The sequence below is a fragment of the Drosophila subpulchrella genome, chromosome 3L, assembly GCF_014743375.2.
Source record: "Drosophila subpulchrella strain 33 F10 #4 breed RU33 chromosome 3L, RU_Dsub_v1.1 Primary Assembly, whole genome shotgun sequence".
NCBI classification, from domain to species: domain Eukaryota; kingdom Metazoa; phylum Arthropoda; class Insecta; order Diptera; family Drosophilidae; genus Drosophila; species Drosophila subpulchrella.
In genome coordinates, this window is record NC_050612.1 from 26,995,840 (window position 1) to 27,015,391 (window position 19,552).

Below are 19,552 nucleotides of genomic sequence, written 5' to 3' on the forward strand. Positions count from 1 at the left end.
ATTTGATTGAGCCAACAACTCCTCTCGAGAGGCTGGCAATCATTTGTTGATTGCGGACAGAAGAATCAACAGGAAGCGGAAAGCTCGGATAAAGTGGGGAAAACTCTGCAGGCTGGAGCAGAACAAATCAGCGGAAAGTAAACTTCATTAACATTTCAATATTTCGCCCCTTGCAAATCAGTTTGCTGATTTTTTACATTATTTATTCAGATTTTGTGCCTCATGCTGTCATTGCTCTTTATGTTTTCAGGTTCACCAATTCCAGTTCCAATTTTGCTCACTTCACGTTGGCGCATTCGTTAGGTGAATGACTTCAGCCTACATAAATTGTACACGTGCCACGCCCCCATTGCCTGGGCAAAAAAAAAAAATCAGAAAGTCTGGGCCAAATACAAAGGAATTCCAATTTCGATACCCACGAACTGCTAAGCGAAAAGTCTTGCGCATTTGGCGTAAAATTCATCAGTAGCTAACTACTCAAGGGCAAAAGGACTAAGGATATAGGCAGCAGCTCAAGTTGAAACAATGCCAATTTGTGACGATAATTTTTGAAGATGGCATTCACTTGAAAATATTGTGAGTGAACTTTTCTCGGAAAAGATTAACAATCAGTTGTACGGCGGATAATCAAAACGGAAAACCATTCAATAATATTAAAATATCATAGCTGCGAGTAGCTCTGCATTGTGTATCAAGATTTATTTGACAACTTAATAAATACAGATATTCTTTTTTTTCTACCAGAATTTATCTGTTAAGAAATAATATAAAAAATATTAATTTAATCTTGGACTAAGGTGTATTTTGTTATTATAGTGATCCATATTAAATAATAACTTATTTAAAATGCTTAGGAATAAGAGTTGTAATTGTTAAAGCTTGGCAAAAAACACAATGTATTCCCTACAGAAAGACACAACTCATTCCAAAGACATAAAAAACTAATGGTACATAAATATAATTTGAAAGAGCTTGAATGGCATAACAACAATCGCACTTTTCATTATCATCCCGGGCTTTACTTCCCCAAATACGCGCCCAATTAAAACATAATTCATGGCCAAGAGCAGCTTAGTGCTCTTTATGCGCCCAATGGCTCCCCAGTGAGCGTTTGTAACTGCACAACAATAACCGGGGTCCAGGAATAAAAAGCAGCAGGATGATACCAAAAAAGATATATATAGAAAGGGCCGGGCCAACAGAGAGGTAAGCAATGGCAAGTCGACTTTAATTTGTTTTTCGTGCGCTGCCATGGATGAGAAACGAAATGAACTCGCCGGAGGAGCTGCACATTTGCGGGAATATAAAAAAATATCATAACTATATGGGGTATATATATATATATAAGAGGGGGGGGGTAAAACATTTATGCGCATTGAAACGGAGCTGAGTAAAAATGTAAACAATTTTTTTTTCGGGGCCAGGAACATGTATGGCTTTTTATGAAGCCCCGGCCGGGCCAAAAAGCAGGCCAATGGCCACTGGCAGTGGCTAACAAATGGCCCAATCCGGACAGACAAATGCACTGGGGTGCCACAAACAGACAGTCCGACTGGCGGACTTCTCACATGACCCACTGGCTGTGTGGAGCGGCATAACGAGGGCTTAAATAATTAATATTACTCATACGCAGCGTTGGACCAAGCGATACCATACGATGCGATGCGATGCTCCTTCTCGGGCAGTATAAATCATAAAACCTGCACTCAGCGCGCATATTAAATCCTTCGGGCTAATGAACGCTGAAACTGATTGATGAAGCCGAGACGCTAGGGAAACCCCTTTCTGCCAGCGAAGTACAAGTATCTATATATCTTTGTATCTTTTGTATCTGTTGCTGTTTCTTCAATTAATAACGAAAAGCGCGAAAAGTTTCACTTTGCCGGCAGCAGCGGCATTAACATTTTGCATTCATTCATTAGCAGCAAAGGCAAAGCAAAGTTTACTCCGATGATAAATTGTGGAATTTTTAGGAGAACTCAACCTTGCTGGAGGCGGCAAGCGGGAAATCAAACTTATTCACTAATTCATTTTCATTTAGCCCCGAAAATGAAAATGAAAAAATATGCAAACCCTTTTTCCGCAACTTCTAATCAAGATAAACAGGGGACGAAACATTAAATTGTACAGCTGTGATTAATATTATAGGAGTTTGCTTAAAATGTATTTTAGATTTTTTCTAAAGATACAATTATTTATTAGCGAAGTCCAACATTAAAGGGACTGAGTTTATCCCTTTCATTTAAAATGATTCATCAGAAAATTGTCTACTTCTTTATAAACAAGGCGGATTATCAATACATTGTTTTTTTTTGGTAAAACTGTTTGGTAACTGTTAGGTTATTAATTAATTTTTGTAAAAACTTTTAAATTTTGATTAATATTAAATTGTTTTAAAATTTAATTTACAAATTTTGTTCTTTATTTTTAGGAAAATGATAAGCATTTATGAAATGTTAAAGTTTTGTAATGTTTGTTAAGGTGGCCACTTATATTTAAACAAGTGGCCACTTATTTAAATCTTAATATAATAGTATAAAATATGTATCCACTTAAAAGGTATCAAGTATTCGTAACCTTTGAGATATATCATTAGCACTAGTCTTGTTTCCGTTTATGTTGTTCCTTTGGCTCTTGGGGACAGAACATAATTTGAATTATTAATTAGCGCGTAATTAGTCGGGTTGATGTTGGCTCGCCTCGTTTTGGTTCTGCTTCATGTTTTGACCACGTCTTGCGGCCATAATTTTAAAACCCGCCCCATGCTGAGTCTTTGATCTTCCCGGGGATTCTACGTCTTTTGATTACCTAATTCATTTACCTCTTAGCCCGACACCAAAAACTTTTTTGTAGCTTGTAAAATGCATAGAAATTTATCGGGCAAAAAATAACTCATTATGTGTCAAAAGCACCCCATCCTCAGCGAATCGCCCCTTGACCCAATTAAGTGAGGAACTCAAATCTGAAAGTTTCGCTTTATGTTCGCCCACTTGTTCCATGGAAAACCCCATAGAAAACCCCTCAAAAAAGGGCCAACAAACGCGACTGTCCGCGCAATTAAAGCAACTGTGCAGTGGCTTATCAAGTGAAGCTTAATCTCGAGTGGGGAACCCTGTCCCTAAAAAGGAAAAGAAGGGGGATTGATCCACGGCACAAACTCAAACTCAAACAACATGAAATGACAGTTTTATTTATTTTTCAGCGCTGTGCTTAAAATAGTCAAAAAGTTTTAATGACTTTACGCTGGCTAAACGACAGCGTGGCACATTTCCCCGCGATATCCGCCCATCCCAAGTGGAAAATGTATAAAAAAAAAGCACACAAATTCGTAAAATTAAGTCACAATCTTGAGGATTGTGGCATAAAAAAATGTCACAAACGAAAACATCAAAAATCGTATACAAATTAAATGTAAATTTGCACAAAACCAGTTGTTAAATGTCAATACGAATTTTCATAGAATTTTGATAAGCTCCATGAAATAAAAAACGGCAGGAAGTGTCGGAAAACCCTCTTAGTTTTGCTTACACAAAATCAGAAAATGGCATAAAATTACGACAATAAAAAAAAAGGTACGCGACAACAGCTCGCATTTATATGCATACACGAGGGTCTGCTCACCTCGCCATTTGCATGCGGATATACATATATGTGCGCAAGTGTATTTATAAGTATGCAGATGGGGGACCAGGACCCCTTGGCATTTTATCGAGCAAACTTTTCGACATATAATTCACACCAGCTGCTAATTTAAGCGCCCGAATTAATGACTCGGGCATAAAATTCTATGACTTTAGACGGGGGTCGAAGGGACCTCGTAAATTTTACCGCTTAAGCACGCGACCAGGATTTGGTCAAAAGTCGGGTTGGAATCAAGTGGGGGATCAGCCAGATTTAGTCATAAAAACCTTATAAATTATAGCCTGCCAGGGCAGCCAGTGATTTGATTACACTCAGTGGGTTAAGGCAGTATTTGATTTTAATTTGAGTTATAATGGCAAAGGTAGTCATAAAATTATTGGCTTTATTAAGGGGTTTTCTGATTTATAAGTTATAAGTTGACCCTAAAAAAATACCACTATGACTTTTTTAAAGTCCCTAGAATTTTTCCTCACAAAAAAACAAGTCTTTTTTTTCCAACTTTTTCAGTGTTAAAATGTCGCAAAGTTTTGTCCAAATCCAAGTAAACCAACTTCTGTCCCTAACACAATCAAAACTCTTTAGTAAAATATTATTTCGTTTCCTTTAAGCCTCATTTCAATGACCAAGTTTTTATGCCTTCGCTTAGCCTTCGAGCCGGAAACTTTCAAATACCGCACAATATTTAAACTTTTCCCCAATTATAAGTTCAATTATACTCCCCGAACTCGGCGCTCGTTTGCCTTTTCGTTTGTGTTAACAATGCGAACTGTTTAATTTTGGTCAAAACATTTGCTCTACTTTATGGCATTATAAAAGAGCAAAAGTAAAGCAGAAACGAATTTGTATTTTCACGCTCGCCCCTCTTTTTTTTGCTTGGCAACAGTGTTGAACATGGCCAATTTGCGGTGGACAGAGGACCCAGAGGCTCCTTCCTCCCTAAAATTTCCTTTTGGCCAGCGGAACTTTGACGTTTGCTCTGTCAAAGTTTTGAAGCTGGCCGCTTTCAGAGTGACAATATATATACGCAGTGCGATCCCTCTGGGTTAGAGTATGATTAAATCAGAGCCGCACAAACTGCATTAAAAAAGTTATGGAAAAAAAATTGGTAAACAAGACAAAAACAAAGCTGATAAAATTGCATTATTTCTTGTGTTGCATGTATATAGTTTTATTTTTATGACCAAATTCCGTTGTTTGTCTTTAGTTTTTGACTTAGTTGGGTATTTTCGCAGCAATTTATAATAGAGCAAAAAAATTGGAACGCAAATAAAATGCAAATGAAATTTGTGCTAATAAAATTCAGTTACAAACTTTGGGCAATGGCATACAAAAATATTGCTCACTGGCGACTGCCGCGGAATGCGTTATTTACATAGTCCCAAAAACACACATGTGTGGGGGACTGCACACACACAGATACAGCCGCACCCACACAATGACACATCCGTGAACATGTGCTGCTGACCTGGTGTTGCATAAATTAAGGCGCCCGCAATGCATCGCATTTGACATTTGAACCGCTCGACCGCCACAAAATTGGCAACTGCCATCCGCAGATGGTTTCGCCATTCAACATTTTACCAGTTTACCAGTTTTCCGCTTTCAGTTTCCATTTTCCAGTTGCCATTTACCGTCGCGTTTTAACCCGCTGCCTAAGTGAATTTTCGCGCTGCAATTGACGCCTGCACACATCACGCATACGCCGTGTGCAACTTGCGGGTTAATTGCGGCCGCTTAAACGATTCAGCGCGATGAATGTTCCATAAGACCCTCGATCGCCAGGGTCTACATCAACCAGAATTGAAGGCAAACAATTCATTAGTGGGCACAGGCTTAATTTCCCAATTTAAGTGAATTTTAGTTTGCCTTATGTAGGTCAAAGCTTTAAAAAAGTTAACCACATAATTCATAATAAATATTTAAATAATTGATATGCATTCTTCAGATTGCAAAATAACAAATCAATAAAGTATGCATTTTTTAAGACAGTTTTTTTAAGCTGCCTCTTGAATTCAATGAATTTAAATCAAACATTTTTTATCAACATAAAAAGATTTATAAATATTTCTCATTTGTCTGTAGGCTTTGTAGGCCAATTTAAGGCTTTAATAAATTAACTATACTGATGTTTGTGTCTGTACCCATTGAGCTAATAAATAAAAGCATTTAATCGCTTTAAAATATTATGCTTTCTTTAATTCACATTTGTAGCTGAGCCTCCGGATGAGTTGTTATAATAAATGGCTTAAATGTATAAATAAGCAAATTAAAATACACCCCAGGGCGCTGTAAAAGCCGTTTAAGACGGCAAACTTTTGAAAATAGTAAATCCTACATTATAAAATCCATTTTACTTTAACCAAACGTATTAGCTGAATTTTGTAAGCAGGCTTAATTAAATCTCAAAATTCAAATCAGCTGGGTTGAAGACCTAAACTAGTTGGCACTCGAGCGATAACCCACACCGCCTCATTACCCGTAGTCCATCTTTGATCCATCTGGGAGACAGATTAGGCAAACTTTATGCCCCTGGCCATTCAGATTGCTGCTTGACCCAATGGCCGGGCCCATTAAAAATCTCTTGGGTGGCAGAGGATGAGGCCAAGAAGGAGGGTTCGGGTCTCGAGCGCCATTATGTCCATGTCAACGTATCTAAAGGGGGCACTTGCCGGCACCCTCGGTGCTAAAAGTGCTGGAAATACTGGATATACTGGCTGCTGGGCTCCAGCATCATCGGCAGCATCAGTCTCATCTCGAATCCGCATTAATTTACGCTCATTGTGCGAGTGGCGTTGGGCGCCAGTATCTTCGACGGGGCTCCTATGTTTCGACGCGCTTTGTTTTGCATTGTCACGCAAAGTGTTGCTTACAGTAACCACCCCCCAACCCCTTTTTGGTCCTTCTGATCCTGATCCTGCCACTCGTCCTGCTCCTGGTCCCCCATCAATCCTCCGCCTCGATGGTATCGCACATCAACAAGGCATAATAAGGAGGGCACGCTCACCCACTTGGCTAAGACAAAAGGAGCCCTAGTGTTTGCTTCTGTTTCTCGTTTCTCACACTCTCCAATATCAGAGGTACTCAAAAAAAATATAATACCCAAAGATAGGAAATCGATAATAAAAAAAGTTGTTAAACTAAATTTTTCTGTTATGATTTTATTTTTATATTTCCTTGATTTCTTTAATTATAAAATTCTTAAATTCATTTACGTTGATTTTGGGTTTGTTTTCACAAATATTAAATAACTGGCTAGCGAATTTGTATTTTATTGTTTTTAATTTTAATTTAAATTAAAGTTTATGCAATTTATCATAGCACCACACCACAATCCGCATTGTGGTAAGAGTTAAAGTGCTTTCATTTTGGTTTTTAGTATAAACGTTATACAAAATTAGCTAAGTGTTGTATATACAATCATTTTATTAACAAATTTTAATTATCAATTTATCAATACTGAATAAATTTCAATTTTGATTGAATTAAAATACAATTTTACGCCTAAATAAAAAACAAAGAGATTAGGAAATATTTATAATATATTCAGTGATCTGCTGAGCTAGCATAATTAGATTTATGTCATAAAAATATAATTGCCTTGTAATTATATAGATTATTATTGATTAAATGAGAGATTTTCAAAGTATATGTATTTTTTTCCTGTGCACCTAACTTTTCCCCCGCCTTTGGTGAGGCATTTGCACCCAGCTTGACTTTTTTTAATATCCCTGATATTTGCGCCTGTTATCATTCGATGGATGCGATGCCGCCTGTGGGCCTCCTGCTGTGTCTAGTTGTTGGCCAACCCCCCACCCACTAGTCACCCCCAAAAACAGGCCCCTCCCCCTCCCTTTTCCCTCTGCTCTTGTTATTCATGTCGTCATTTCCTATTGTCGTCGTCGCTGTAATTGTTGTTGCCATTCTGGTTTCAGCCATCGTCCTACATGCGCGCCCAGCAACTTGTTTTCATTTTACGCTTGCCTGCCGCCTTTCAGCCGCTGCCCCTCCCCCTTCCAGTGCCACGCCCCTTTTTTCCAGCACCCCCCTCGAAGCGACCCACCAGCTGTCGTTGTCATTTTGTACAATTTTGCGCTCTGATTTTTAAATATAATCCAAAAGCAACGCTACTGCTGCTGGTTTGCTATCTGCATCTATGCACTGGAAATAAAATTTGAGAATTTTGAAACCAGTTTTAAATACTTTCCACCCTCGGTTTCAATAAATGATGTAAGCGAAAAATGTAATTTGTCTATAATCAGTACTCTTAACTTTAAAAACTGTTCTAAAATTCATAAAGAATTTTAGTTGTATCTTTACAATACTTTATATCATTAGCTAGTGAAACGAAATTAAACTTATAGTTTTTAATTTAACAATTTTAGTTTTTATTTTAAAGATAGCAAACCGTTTAAGGTAAGTTATGTAGGGTTCAACTCGTTTTCCAAATATATTCAAAGAACAATTTTTAAAATTTCTGTAAAATATATTATTTAATACAACTAACCACTTTTAAGCTATACTATATTTAAATTTGTTATAAAAGACATTGTTTAAAAATTAATTTAGTGCATTGAGTTTATTTTTTCAACCAAAAGTAGTTTTCCGGGCTTTTCTCTCCGTGTATTCGACTGTGAATTGTTGGGTGGTTCAAGTCACGCGATATCGCGAAATCCGCTTTAGCGGAAATCTAATTGCACATCATCTCTCTCCCGCTTTTCCCGGATTTTCCTCGCTTTCCCGATTTCCCTCGCTGCCTTTTGGGATGCTGACTGTGGCCGTAGGCTGATTTTAACATAATGCTTTTTTAAATGCAAAGTTACAAACACTCGCTTGTTGCCCGCTGCTTCGCTGCCCCAAAGCGACCCCGCCCCCCGCCCCCCGCCCACTTCCGCCTCCCGCCCCCTGCCCCCTGCCACGCCCCCTCTCCTGTGTATTAGCACATTTGATGGCATCGTCCGCAGCCAACAGCCAGCATGGCATTAGCATAAAGCAGACACAAAAGGCAAAAAAAAGGAATAAAATAAAACAAGTTGGAATTATTGTGTGTCCTTCACAAGTCTCGAATCTATGATACCCCCCAACCAGCTGGTTTCTAAAACTAGAATCTTATTAAATATTCTTGCAGAACATTTATCCTCATTTCAAAATACTTAGTTGCCCAGCTTGAATAATTGAAGGCAAAGATAATTGAACCATTTTAAATTGGATTACCGTTCATGTGCGAGTAAGACTTCCTTTATGACATCATCATCTTCATCGTTAATTAAGAAAACTTAAGCCCTGGCAGAATTTCGAATGCTTTCAGGGCAACATAAAATAACAAGGAAGAACGCTATAGTCGAGTACCTCGACTATCAGATACCCGTTACTCAGCTAAAGGGACCAAAGGAAAATGGAGATATGCAAGCAGCAAAGCGAGATTGAAATGCGCCACCTACCGGCGGTAGACAGATTAAAGCGTTGTGGGCGTTAGAGTGGGCGTGGCAAAGTTTTTTTTGGATTAATCGATAGGTATTGACAAGACCAATACATTTCAGTTAAAATTTTTGATGTAGCGTGAAAATTGTGGGCGCCACAGGTTTGGGCGGTTTGTAGGCGTTCTAATGGGCGTGGCATATTCGCGTGACAAAATTGCGCTGCGCTTAAGCCTAAGGAATCTAAATCTGAAATCCCATTTCTCAATCTTTGATATTTTTCAAGATATCCGCGTTCATATTTACGATTTTTTGAAGTTTGTGGGCGGTTTGTGGGCGTTCAAGTGGGCGCGGCAAACTTTTTTTTGGGTCAATCGATAGGTATTGATGAGAACAAGACATTTCAGTTAAAATTTTTATTCTAGCATGAAAACTGTAGGAGCCACAGTTTTGGGCGGTTTGTGGGCGTTAGAGTGGGCGTGGCACTCTGCTGAAACAAACTTGCGCTGCGTAAGAAGCTCAGGAATCTGCACGCCTAATCTCAATAGCCTAGCTCTTATAGTTTCCGAGATCTCAGCGTTCATCCGGACGGACAGACAGACGGACAGACGGACAGACGGACAGACGGACAGACGGACAGACGGACAGACGGACATGGCTAGATCGACTCGGCTAGTGATCCTGATCAAGAATATATATACTTTATGGGGTCGGAAACGCTTCCTTCTGCCTGTTACATACTTTCCGACGAATCTAGTATACCCTTTTACTCTACGAGTAACGGGTATAATAAAGAGCTTATAATTATTTTCGGCTGGTATCTACTTCGGCTTAAATTCGTAGCCATTGCATAAAATCCAAATCCTAACCAGACTAATTAAGCCCATCTTTCACCTGAAGACAGGGTATTAATGCCCTCACAAAGCACATACTGATATATATTTTTATAAATTAATTTGCGGTCCTGTTGACATTTGACTTTCCTCATGTGGCCTGTCTTCTTTTAATTAATGTAAATATTTTGGCTGCTCAGGACGCACATTGGCGATGGGAAAAAGCACCTAATGGTAATGCATTTTAGTCAATGTTTGACCCTAATCAAATTGCAGTAAATGGACCGATAAACCTTATTGACATCGAATTTCCATTCATATTTGGCGAGTGTGGAATAAACATTTGCCCGGATGAAACCGAAACGAAAACTAAATTTTAATTAACTGCTGTCAGTTGAAGTTGGAATTGCAGAGTAGCCATAACCAAAATAGTTTTCCAACATGTCGGACAGGTAAGTGTCAATAAATCGAGTTTGCATTTGCCACACGGAGCGAACCGCAAACAAATTCTCGGTGCTGCCAGCTTACAAAGTCATCAGTTTCACACAGATTTTCGCAATTACTTTTCAGGAAAAGTTACGAACTAATTTGGGTTCACGAATGGGGTGTGTGTGTGGTAATTCTCCCCCACCAAGCCGCGGATTTTGCACTCCATTTCCGCTGGTTTTCCTTCAATTTTTTTTTAAGGTGGAAAGCCGGCCGGCTAACGCGGCGTATAAGCAATATTCGCGCAAATTGAGCATTTGATTTGACTGGCAAACGTCGCCGCCAACTGCCTTTGACAGCAGGCATCAAGCTGGAGAGCAATCGAATAAGGAATAGCAGAGTAGAAAGCGGAAAACTGGGAAAAGGTTGAGTTGGGTTGGAAGGGAAAAACTTGAAAAACTGAATAAAAGAAGCCCAAAAAAAGGCTTCAATGTGACACTTTTTTTCCTGCTCAACGCCATTTCCATTTACGTTGTTTACATTTTTCCAAGGCGTGTTTTTTGCTGCCAAAAGGCAAACGACACCCGCCGCTCTATGGGATGCGATGCGGGTCATGTAATGGCCATGGCCATGTCGCATAGGTGGGCCTAGATAATACACAGCGAGAAAATCAGGCATACACTGGATGAAGGGCGCAAGATAACGTCTGTCTTGGTGACTTAGTCAACCGCATGGGTGGGTTAAATCTTTCACTGAATGAGACACATCTTAGGCATTCTTAGGCTGGAAAATCGCCTAAATTAAGTTAGCATGGAACAATTCGGATGAAAGATATGACTAAGTGCACTTAAAAAACATTTAGGTATATGAACATAAATATAATTTTAGTTATATTAAATAGTTACAGATATTTGGACTTAGAAGGAACTTAGACCAACTGTGTTTTTATAAGGTACGATTTTACTTGTTATATTATTTACCCGAAAGTCAACAAATAATATTCATATTTTAATTTTAAGAATATAATATTATATTATAAAATCCTTTCATACAAAATTGGTTATTTGGCAAATGTGATTTGAAGTAAAAAAAATCATTTTCAAACTTTATCAATTTTTTTATAAAATATTTATGTGTACATGTGGGTTAGGAACTTAAAGTATGTCTAGTATATGTGTTTCACATTTTTGATATTTTTTATTTATACTGCATGTGTAAAATAAACAACATTTTAGGGGTCGGGAAAAGGATATGAAAATTTTGTTGGTTTGTTTTTTAAAATTTGATTTTAGTAAAATTTCTTTGAGTGCACTTGACGTTAACTGTGACACCAGCGATAACCGAAGTCTTGCTTGTTTTGTGCTCATACCAGCAGCATCGACAGAGTTGCGTGTTTATTTTTTTCACCTCAGACCCACTTCCATTTTCTTTTCATTTTTTTTAAACATTCAGCTATCGTTGGGTGGTCTTGTGGGCGAGTGTATTTCGGCTGTTTGAGCCCAAAAAGGGGGAGGTGGTTGTGTTAAAGCAACATCTGGCAGAACGCCCCTTTCCTGCCTGGGGCAACGCCTCTTTCCTCGCCCTGCTTAAATTTAATTTAAAGGCTCAAGATGGACAAACAAGTGCACCGGAAATCAGGGGCGTTGGCCCTATTTATGGGCGTGGCTGCAGCGGAATTGACACACAATTGGGCATCAGAAATTAGCGTGTGACCAGGCCTTAATTGTGGGCCAAACCATGGGACACAATGGCGGCCTTGTTGACCAACTTGGGCCAAGATTTAGTGTAAACAGGCAGCAAGTCAGGGGGCACTCGAAAGTTTGACCAGACCCCTTGAATATTCGGGGGCATCAAGGGGTTAAGGCCTTTGTTGAACCTGTCGCTCGAGGGAGAAGAACCTTTTGTCAGATTTAAACACTTTCGGACACTTGAGTTTGGCCCCCGTTATTGAGACTTCACTTTAAATTAACATAATTCCTTCTTTTCTATTTTAGATTCCTTTTTTTTGGCGACCCTTCGATCGTAATAGAAAGTAATGCGCTTTGTGCTTCGACCCGTTGATGATTATTATAAGTTTCGTTTTGGCCGCCCTTTTTATTGCTCAACCTGGGTTCGTCCATTAACCGAAATGAGTGCAATTCAAAATAATATTAAAGGACCCAACTGGGATGACACTTTCGACGGAACCAAGAAACTTTCCCTCCCAGCAGGACATTGTCGCTGATTGTTTTGCAAAGATTCGGAGATTCAGAGATTCTGACTCTGATTCGCACCCGGGATTTTCGGCCTTCGTATGGGGATTCGTTCATCGACAACTTTGGCCGGCCAAAAATCATAAATCTTTTTAATTTCATTGATCAACTTTTGGCCGGCAGAAACTTTTTCCAGCCCCGAGGAAAGTTTCGCACTCGACTCCCTCAGGACATATTTTGCCTGACATTTAAATCGATGGCAGATAAATATTAAACTTAAACTTCCAATTCATTGCTGCAAAATTATGTGTGGCTCTCGAGCTGCTGGCCTTTTTTTTCGCTTGACGGAGCAGCAATAAAAAATCATATTTAATGGGGAACAACATCTCCGCAGGGGTTACAGGAAAGCATAACGGAACCGGAAAATAAATAAATGCCATCGAACAAACAATGGCAGAACGGCGATTGGGTATAGTTGTGGCTCCGAAAGTCCCGATAAGGAAGCTTATAAATTGAAACAAAGTGGACAATGATTGGGAAAATTAATGGGGCATACAGTCTATCCAGAAAATGGAACTTTTCCAAGGTTACTTAAGGAAAATAAGTGCTTTACAAGTAGAAAACAAGGCTTTATTGAATACTAGGTTCCGATATTTCTTAGAAATCGTTTGGGGTTACTTAAGACAAAATCAGTTCTTAGCACAAACCTACACTTTAGTAAGAATATTAGGTAAAATGTTAAAGGGTTTAACTTTTATATTTTAGGCTCTGCATTGATTTTTCGAATTTGAACAAGGCCTTTATATATATAAATATAAATTCAGTTTTTCTGCTTCCCTAACATAATTGAGGTACCATTTTGACCTTCTTATATAAATTAATATAAGTAAGTAAATGATATATTTTATATAAAATGTATGACTTTAAAAACGATCAGTTCATTTGGTAAGTATTTCCATTTAAGTAAAGCAAAGGCATTACTATTATAACATTTACAACATCTTAAAAAGTAAGTGGAATCCTTTCATTAAAAGTATAAGCTAATAACAACATTCCTTTTAAGAAAGAAGGGTCAACTTTTAACGAACAAGCCCCGTTGCTTCGTGGAAAAGTCAGATTTCCCAGCTCACGTCCTTTGCAGCACCATTTCCACAGCTTACACATTCCCACTCGTTAATAACTTTTCATGTTGTGAAAGAACAGCATCCTCGCCTGTTTCTGTAAATAACTTCTGAGAAAATGTTTGCGCAGTATGCAAAACTTTTCGATTGTGGCAATCGTTCCTTGGGCGCAACACACGTGCATTCTGGGATTCCGATTGCGGAATTGATTTAAGAACTTCATAAATAGGTCGAAAGAAAAAAAAACGAGAGTAATGAGAAACGCTGATTTCCTTTCGCAAAACTATTGACAGCTTGAGTACGGCGCTCAGCGAGCGTAATTCAATAAATCCAATGGATGCAATTCAAAGGGACTGTCCTCGCAATCCTTTCATTCAAGAGGGACTTAATATATACAATTTTCACAATGGGAAAGACTGTTTTTACGCTTGTCGAAAGGCATTTCCAATCCGTCCTGTGCGATGCTCGCCTCCCACTGGAGCATTTAAGAAATATTTAATTTCCAGAAAATGAATTATAAATGCAATTTGCAGGCAGCTCTATTTCGTCGCCGCCTTACTTATGATGATGCGTCTTTGTCCTCCGTTGGCCCAGTCAGAGAATTAATTACGCTGCTGCAAGTTGATTCCCGCCATAGATGTGGATGCGAGTGCGGATCCGGATGCGGATGCGGAAGTCCTAGTGCCAATGCGACCGCAACTGACCCAGTTGTTTAATTGAATTGAAGCCATAAACACTTGGAGTAGGACCACCACGACCGCAGCCACACAAAAACGGCACTGAGAGCGTTGGTTGGGAATGAAAAATGGGCACGGGCAGGAGCACTCGCTAAATAACTTTAATTAGTAGTGCGAATGCGGCCATCAATCACCTTCCCCGTTTGCCAGTGGGTGGGCGAGGGGAGGAGAGGGGCGGCGGAAACGGAAATGGCAAGCGGAAACGCCGGCGGAAGCCACGTGGCCATTGCTAAGCATTTTGACAGCTGCGCCTGTCGCTTATGCAACAAAGCTCACACACTCGTGCACTGTGCCAAAAATAAACATTTCTCAGCTTGGGGATTCAAATCGGGAGTAGGGATTCGCATATGTTCTATTTTGAAAGCCGTTTTAAAAGTTCTTTGATCTAAGCATGTTGATCATGGATTAAATAATTTATGAAAGATTTAAATGCAAGCAAGCACCTCCATTTTTAAGAAGATTTAAGCCACTTTAAATTGAGTTTGTGATTTAAACAATGTGAAGATGTGGTTAAAGTAATCAATTACTGTTTAAGGTTTTAAATAATGTACACCGCGAAACCAACAAACAAAAATAATATCTTAATAAGTTTTAAATTTTAGCTTGGAGTTGATCTTAAATCCCCAAAAACATTTTATCAAATCATGATTATATCAGCAAAAGATTAGTAAAATATTCAAAATCTATAATTAAGCCACAAATATAATATCATTTATAAATATGCCTCGAAATGTATACGTTACGTTGTAGTAAAACTTTTATCCAATTCAACACTGTATTTTTAATAAATTTAGGTAGTTTCAAGACAGAACTTCCATGCAAGTTTTCAAATTTTTTCCTGTGCATTCATGCACTGCGATGTGTGCCAAAAAATTAAAGAAATTCGAGAAAGCGAGAAATTAATCAAATTGCAAATTTCATCAGCGTGGCAAGCAAAAACATGTGCAGATGTGGCGAGCGGAGGAGCTGGCGTTTTCGGCGAGTGCCAGGCAAAGTTGTTGACATCTTCTGAGCCAACACGTACCGCCAGCACCAACAAAAACACACACAAAAAGTAGTAAACACTCGACGGGAGCAGCAGAAACAACACGAGCAAACAGCCACTAGTGCCAAAGAGATGGAAGGACCGGGACCGGGACTGGAGCTCCGGCAAATGTTTGCTTAAAAATGATGCGAGCCCCACGAAAAGCAGGAGAATTTCGGTATGGAATGGTATGGTATGGTATGGTATAGGATGGGATAAGATCTGGATGGGGGAGCGGATGTTTCTTCTGCTCCTGACAGATGCAAGACGCGTTGACAGTGACAAAGACAATGATGACGGCGATGGTTATGTTGGGGCTCATCATCATGGCCATATGGGGGATGTGGGAATGGAGGCCGGCATTTGGCATAATCCTGCTGACAAAATGTCATTACACCATCTACATAGTGAAGTTGCCTTTTGAAGTTTTCCGAGAAGGAGGTTGGCATCATTGCAAGCTTAAATAAATAAATATGCTACCCGCTGACAGCCAAAGTTTGCACGGTTAGCATGTGCTGAAGTCTGGGCATTTCCATATAAAGTGGAAATAAGTTTTCAAGAAATATTTGCGCAATTAAAGTCATATTTGAATAGACCTGGCGTTACTTCTTAAATGGTTCTCCTCTGAACTCTTATGAACTTTAAGAAATCTTTTTGTTAACCAAGCTGTTTTTTATACCCTTGCAGAGGGTATATTGATTTCAGTCAGAAGTTTGCAACGCAGTGAAGGAGACGTTTCCGACCCCATAAAGTATATATATTCTTGATCAGCATAACTAGACGAGTCGATCTAGCCATGTCCGTCTGTCCGTCTGTCCGTCTGTCCGTCTGTCCGTCTGTCCGTCTGTCCGTCTGTCCGTCTGTCCGTCCGTTTCTACGCAAACTAGTCTCTCAGTTTTAAAGCTATCGGGCTGAAACTTTCCCAAAAGTCTTATATCTTTTGCAGGTAGTATATAAGTCGGAACCAGCCGGATCGGACAACTATATCTTATAGCTCCCATAGGAATAATCGGACAAAAAAATGAAAAAAAAGTATATCTTTGGTGTTTTTTAGCATATAAACTCCTAAGCTTGGAAATAACAATTTTTAAATAATTTTGAATTTTGAATTAAATTTTATCGAAATCGGACGACTATATCATATAGCTGCCATAGGAACGATCGGAAAATTTGTGGAAAAATAATATGAAAAAAATTATGGCTTCGGTGTTTTTCAACATATAACCTCCAACGCTTGGAAATAACATTTTTTAATTAGTTCTGAATTTCGAATTAAATTTTATCAAAATCGGACGACTATGTCATATAGCTGCCATAGGAACGATCGCAAAATTGGTAAGAAAATAATATGAAACAAATTATAGCTTCGGTGTTTTTTAACATATAACCTCCTATGCTTGGAAATAACATTTTTTAATTAGTTCTGAATTTCGAATTTAATTTTATCAAAATCGGACGACTATATCATATAGCTGCCATAGGAACGATCGGAAAATTGGTACGAAAATAATATGAAACAAATTATAGCTTCGGTGTTTTTTGACATATTATCTTATACTATTGGGAATATCATTTTTTGTGTTTTTAAATTTAATAATTATAGCTGCAAGGGTATATAAGCTTCGGCTTTCCGAAGCTAACTTCCTTTCTTGTTTAAAGAAAATTAAACTAATCTAACGTTTTCTTAGCCTAACTGAATATATGATCACACGTCGTCGGATCTTATTGAAAATCGTTTTCTTAAAGTTCAATTTCCAGCCACATTCAATAAGTTAAAAATTTTCTTCGAAACATCATAATTAGATTTAAACCTAATCTTATTTTGGTTTTAAAAATAATTCGTAACCGATCAGGGATCGCTTAAAATCAAGTTTAAGAAAAAAAGAACAATTTCACATAACATCCGATAGTTTATATGGTTCCCAAAGCGCTGTTTTATCTTTTTTTAAATATAACATGTGAAAATTTTCTAAGATATTTTAATGACAACGGAATACATATAATTTGTTTTCCTACAATTACTTAGAAACAAAAAAAAAACAGTTACTCTATTTTTAATATTTTAAATATTTATTTAAAGTGTTTTAACACTAACACTATTCTGAGAAGAATATATCTTATGATTATGATAGTAATATAAGTACAGGGTAAATGCATTTCGAAAGGTTCGACAGGAAATAATACGAGTACAATGCGGAAGAATACTGAATATATAGGACTTATTCCGTTCCTGTTGACTTACCACAAATTTTCGGAGTAGTCCTTGTTCCGGAGTCTGTTTCGGCTACAGTTATTCCACTTTCCCCAAGAATCGGCAGTCACGCGAGTGGCCCAGTCATTGACAAATGGCCAGGGAGCTGCTGCTATTGCTTTATTTTTATTTTATTTTATTTCTCTACATTTCCAGAGCACTTTTCCTAGGCGTTTTTACCCCCGCCTCGCCGCGAATTGGCCTAGTTTAGTTTGGTCTAGTATTTGGTGTTGTTTTTCGGCTGGGTTTTCCGTGTGTTTCGGTAGGCCTAAGCCTCCACTCCGGCTGCAGTTTTGAGTTACTTGGCACTTGTCTAATGCCTTTGTCTGCTTTTCTCTTGCTTTTCCTTTGCTTTTCTTATGCTTTTTTCATGCTTATCTGCCAGACGGGCGACGCAGTGTCTTTGGTTGCACTTGAGGAAGCGTTATCTGGGTGGTGTGCGAGTGTGTGTGTTTTGTGTGGTTGAATTAGCGAGTGAGACACGAACTTTTGACCCCGTTTCGACAATAACAACACGATAAGAGCAGAGGCTTGGCTTCTGTTCTCCGGCTTTTTGAATCACTGGCCGGCCTTTTGGCTTTTCAACACTCTGAATGCGTTTACATTTATGTCCGTTACTGTTTTGGGGGTACCAAGGAATGCTAGAATTAAATTCCTTTCCTTCTATTGATTTAGCAGAGAGCTATTGCCTGAATAATAATAAAACTCAGCCGTTTCCTATTTGATTTGTTTTTACCAATCAGCTGAAAGGCTCACTACAAAACTCTATTTCCCTTGCAGGACTTAAAACACTTTATCAATGTATTCGACTTTATGCATCATTTGTTTGTAAATGTTTTTGTGGTATTACAATTTTATGGTTTTTCCGACTTGTTTATTGATTTAGCAGGGCGTTATTGCCACAATAATAATGAATTGTATTCATTTCCGGTTTCTTTTTTATGGTCAATCAGCTGTCACACTTTAAATACTTTTTCCTCTCTTTCAGCTAAAAAAGAGTGATATTACCATTGAGGTTTTTAGGTTTTTAGTGTTTAGCACTTTTCACTATTATGGCTCAAGTTTCGATTTGGGTTTTGCGCACGTTTCACGTAGCTAGCCGAAAACTGATGAAACATCCGTGAACATGACGTTTTTGCTCAGCCAGCGCCTCACGAACTGAATGGAAAAACTGCGAAAATACGCGAAAAGCCAGCATCTCGGCTCAGCTGTGATGGCGGTACTTTCGCTCTGGCTCGCTCTCTCTCTTTGGCGCCATCCGGAAAATTGCCCTTCTCCACGTGGCCAGCGAACAGCTGTTGCCTCAGATGTTCCACTGAGCATGCGCCCAAGGAGCTCCTTGGGAAAACTGGGAAATTGTAAAGCTCCTTGGCTGGAAAATCGGTTGAGTGAGAACGGTTTTCCCTAACCATAAACGATTTTCCACCAACGTGTCACCTACAACTTGATAACCCACCACAAAGGAACCCAAAAGTTGGCGCGAAAGTCAACACTTCGCACATAAAGACATCTTTCCGCTTGGCCAACTTTTCGGGCCAACAAACTTTTCACATTACCAGAAAGCCCACATTTTTTAACCCACATTTGGCATCAATTTACCCATTACGTAGGGTTAAGGGACCTCTACCATTCTAAAAAGAACGGGCAACTTTTTAAAAACATTCGAAATTATTTACTAGTTGGGCTAGAAGCTTTTGAAAAACAATCCTAAACGTTCTCGACATAAAATAAATATCTATTTAAAAAAAAAGATTTATGATCCTTATATTTGTTAGAAATGAAGAAAACATAATTTAGAAATTAAAATTATACCATCTGACAGGATACATACAAAAAATCTTTGATATGCCAAGGAAAAATTGTTTTCTTTATAATTAATGTATAGAAATTGATAGACAAATTAATTCACATT

The 19,552-nt window shown here is 38.5% G+C and overlaps 1 protein-coding gene across 2 annotated transcripts in view; it reads right to left on the reverse strand.

Annotated features, from left to right (window-relative positions):
- LOC119554736 (junctional adhesion molecule A) overlaps window positions 1-18,783 on the reverse strand; it is a 111,443-nt gene extending 92,660 nt beyond the window's left edge. For both annotated transcript variants that reach the window (XM_037865758.1, XM_037865757.1), the window contains exon 1: window positions 17,632-18,783. The gene's annotated coding sequence lies outside the window, so the exon portion shown is untranslated. The remainder of the gene's footprint in view (window positions 1-17,631) is intronic.
- Between the last annotated feature and the right edge of the window lie 769 nt (window positions 18,784-19,552).